This window comes from Merops nubicus, unplaced genomic scaffold, assembly GCF_000691845.1.
Source record: "Merops nubicus isolate BGI_N331 unplaced genomic scaffold, ASM69184v1 scaffold8663, whole genome shotgun sequence".
NCBI lineage: Eukaryota > Metazoa > Chordata > Aves > Coraciiformes > Meropidae > Merops > Merops nubicus.
The window spans coordinates 32,649-36,946 of NW_008596837.1; positions in this window are offsets into that span (position 1 = coordinate 32,649).

A 4,298-nucleotide genomic window follows, 5' to 3' on the forward strand; every position below is an offset into this window, starting at 1 on the left:
AATTTCGGCTGCCCCTGAAGCCTCATCTCTCCTATTGCAGCTGGCAGCTCGAAAGGCTCCGTCCTGCCAAGACTGAATCTTAATCAGGATCAGTGGAAAAAGACAAGCTGCTGCCAGGGCCGCCCTGAGCCCGGGCTTACAGAGAACGTGGGCAGAGCTTGCCCGGCCCCACAGGAGAGGGCCTTCACTAGGGTTTACAAAAAGTCACATCAAATTCTCTCTAGCCCTGTGGCATTGGTGGAAGCAGCAGTGTGAGGCCGAGGAGGAGAGGAGGTGGCTTAGCCAGGTAGCTTGCAGAGGAGGAGCAGGCAGATCCACACCACATGGAAAAATCCTCCCACCCTCACAGCCTGCAGGGAAGGGAAGCCCCCAGCAAGGCCTAGGAGCAGTTGGCAGTCCCCAAGCCCTACCATGAATCAAAGTACTACAGCCAGCCCTGAACAAACATGCAAAAATACCAGTCTTGCCTGGAAATGGTCCTGCCAAAGACTATAGGGAAAGGGACAAGATAAGCTTGTCTTCTTAGGAGAGAAAGATCAGAGCAAAATCTCTTCAAGGATCCTGTCTGCAGGTGACACCAGGATGCCACATGATGCTTTTTCCAAGCCACAGACACCCATTTCAAGCCCACTTGCTGCAAAGACTGTTGCCAGAGCTCACTCATAACTCCATGATTAGGCACAGTCTAGCCACTGCTTTGGCTTTGAGGAGGCACCCAGAAGGGCTACTGCCAAATCCTAGTGAGCCCAAGACGGGTGCTTCTGACCCGATTTCCTTATATGCACAGTGCCCTGTCATCTCAGCCACCATCTTGTCCCAGCAGCAACAGAAACATGCAGTGGGAGCAGAATGAAGTGAGCACCCAGCAGTCTGGGTGGTTTTGACACCATTTGTTCCATCTGGCAGATTTAGGTGCATCTCTGAAGTCCCTACATCCAAGGAAGGCCACTGTGGTAAGATCTTTCTCAGACTGGGAGGTTTAGAAGAGCTCACCTTGCCGAGTCAGGAGGACAGAGTTACCAGCAGCTTATGTAACAGATGCCATGCAGGCATCTCAGAGCTGCTGGACCTGAGCAGCGAAAATAGACTTTTGCTCTGGTAAAATGGCTTTAATGGGATTTTCCAGCCAGCAAACATGCTTTGAGGGACACACCCAGGACATTCAGCCATCAGCAACACAACTGCATGGAGAAGGCTCTTGGCCAGCCAGACTGGGAGGGGTATTTAAACACAAGTTTCTTGCATTCGTCTTTATGGGCTGCTATGTCCCTCCCAGCTTGCTGAGGATGCCTCAGAGCACATCCCTCTGGGATGTCCCAGCTGCAGCAAAGGCTTGGCCAGGAACAGTTACCCCACTGCCGGTAAATCGGAGCTTTTGCAAACCTGTGCCAGGGGACTGTAGTTGAACGCCAGCAGCTGGAGGGGTTTTCATTTCCACTTCTCCAAGGCTGGTGTTTCAAGGTAGTTTTGTTTCTTTTTTAAATCAATGCACACGTCCAGCTCCAGAGGGGGCTGAAGGAGGTGCAGCCACTGCATCTGCACAGAGCAGCTCCACGTGCCAGCCAAGAAGGGCTCAGCTCGCTCCGTGCGTGTTTCCCAGTGTGGTTATGGGCTGTCATTCCACCTCCACAAAGCTGTTAGTTATTTACTTAAAGACTCACATTCCGTGGAAAAAGATGCCCCAAGATAGCACTGGGTTTCTAAAATTAAACCCAGCTGGCTAGAGTGAGTGAGCAGTCCTGTGCTCCCACCAGCAGCAGGAACAGGGCTCCCCGTGCCCTGGACTCCCCCACCCTCACCAAGCTGCAGGAGAGTCTGGCAAATTGCCTCCTGGGTCCTCAGCCATGAGGGAGGCAGCTTTCTGGGAAGCCAGGCTCAGAGCAAGACCCAAAAGAAGGAATGCCACCACTTCCTATGACAAGGGATGAGGGTTTAACAGCACAGATTGCCCTTCCTTCCCCAGCTGCCCTGGGAAAGCCCTTGCTCTGTGGCAGGAGAGCAGACATCCCACCAGGCATCTGACACAGGTTTGGAGTGTGGTGAGGAAAAGTCCTTTAATATAATTTGTGAGGACAGGCTGCATTCCTGAGGCTCATCTCCAATCTAACCAAGCCAAGATTTTCTTCCAGTGCACGTGTCACTGGTAGCTTCTTCCTTACAGTGAAGCTCATTTGGTCCCCGCTATTGTAACCTAAGTTAAGAAACCTGTTTTCACAAAAACCATTTATAGAAAGGAAGGGGAAAACCCAAGTGGTCCTCCAACCTCGCATGGCACCAGCAAGAATTTCCCCCTGACACACTCTTGGCACCTGTTCCCTTGCCTGACACATGTGCAGAAGGCCACCTTTCCATCAGCAAGTAGCTCCACTCAGAAGCAAGTGTATCAGCTCATCAGAGCAGCTGGTGCCAGCACTGCTGTTCAGGGGTTTTACCATGGCCTGGATTTAGCCTCATCCCTCAGACAAAACGTCTCCACACACATGCAGCTGAAGCTCTCCAAAGGACTGATCAGACACTGGTGAAGCCCCCTATGCTCATCAGGGCTGGGAGTGCCTTGGAGGGGCTTGGGAAGCAAAGTTGCCAGGAATAGTGGAGGTGGCTCCATAAGGGCCATGGGTAGGGTGGTGAAGTTCAGCCCCAAACCTTGCTGCTCTGCACCAAAAGGCTCATGTAGGTGTAGGACAAGGAAAGAAGTCTGAACCAGACCCAGAACCAGCAGTCAAAGAAATGGGGACAGCTAAGCAACAGGGAAAATGGTGACAACACTGGTAAGACTGAGGGTGCCTGTGCAGCTGCTGCCCCCGGGCACATGTGCCAGCTCCCCCATGGCCTGAGGACCATGGCCTGTCCCAAGCACAGGCAGGAGCTGCAGCTCCTCCAGCTATGAGCAAGGAGTTCCTGGTTCCCCATGAAGCTTGTTGCAACCAGAAAGGACAGTCCCACCACTGCAGGTGTGGATGGTGATATAGGAGGATGTGACCACAGGGATGTGGACCAGTAAGACATGAAGAGAGCTGGATACCAGTCCTGCCAGAAGCTTTCAGGAAAGAGCCTGCCCATCAGAGCTCAGCTGTTCTATGATTCTGTTATTCTATTTCTGTGATAATGTCCATTTGCTCATAATTATCTGGTTCTGCTTTGCACAGCCTAAGGTCTACCGGTCCCTGTCCAAACTCCTGCAGCCTTCCTGTTTGGATTAGGGTGCCAGCATGGGTTAAAAATTACAGAGTAAGATTGCCCCTACATCTGATTTGTCCTCTTCCTCCTCTCATCCTACTTTGGGATGTGCTGGTCAGCATCCCCCTGTGAGAGGATTAATCAGGAGCAGAAACAGAACCGGCAGCTGCCTGACGAGGATGAGATTATGACTATGGGACAAGTTGCAATTTGGATTCTCTTTCTTTGACCCTGGTACAAGTCCAAGACATGCTTGCTTATGCATCCCAGCACTGACACCCTGGGATCTGGCACAAGATCAGCATCCCCAAAGCCAGAGCTAGCTCTGGTCCCGATGACATACTGCCTCGGTGCTGGAGCTGCTTCTGTGGTGAAAGGCTGCCCGTCCCTGTGACTTCAGATGCAGCTTCAGCTCTCCAGCTGTGGAAAAGGCCTCATCTCCACTTCTGGAGAAGCCTTCATTTCAGGGAACAGAGAAAGGGGGAGTATGTTACTGCCATTCCAAAAGGGCAAAAGGGCAACACTACACATTTAACATCCACTCCCTGGATGAACAACGGCAGATCACACAAGGAGAATGATGAGATGGTAGGAAGTGCCATCTGATCCCACCTGCCAACTCCTGCTGCACTAGAGCAGTGCCTGGTGCAAAGCTACAGTGTTTGTACTGGGGACAGTCCTCTGCAAGGGGCTTCACCTGGAGTTTCAGGTGTCCAAGCTCCAGCAGCTGTTACTGCCACTGAGAAATGGCGGCTGATAATCCCAAGGTGGACAAGCAAAGGGTCACAGCAACAGAAAGGACTCATGAGGGCACAAGAGGGAGGTGAACAGGCCTTAGATGTCGAAGGAAACAAGGAACAGAAGCAAGGGGTAGTTTACAGCAGAGCTTTGGAATGGCTTTGAAGACTTATTTTCTTGTTTGGGAGCCCAGAAAGGAAGGAAACCCCTAGATTAGACAGCTCTGAGGGGGAAAAAAAAATGCCTTTGGGTGTTAACCAGCTCCTTCTGCAAAGTAAGAACAGATCCAGACTTGCCTGGGGATACAGCCTGTGAGTCCTGGCTGGGCTGGGACAGCGCTGGTTTCCCCTGGAGCGGGAGGGAGCTGTGGGCAGGCAGCAGCC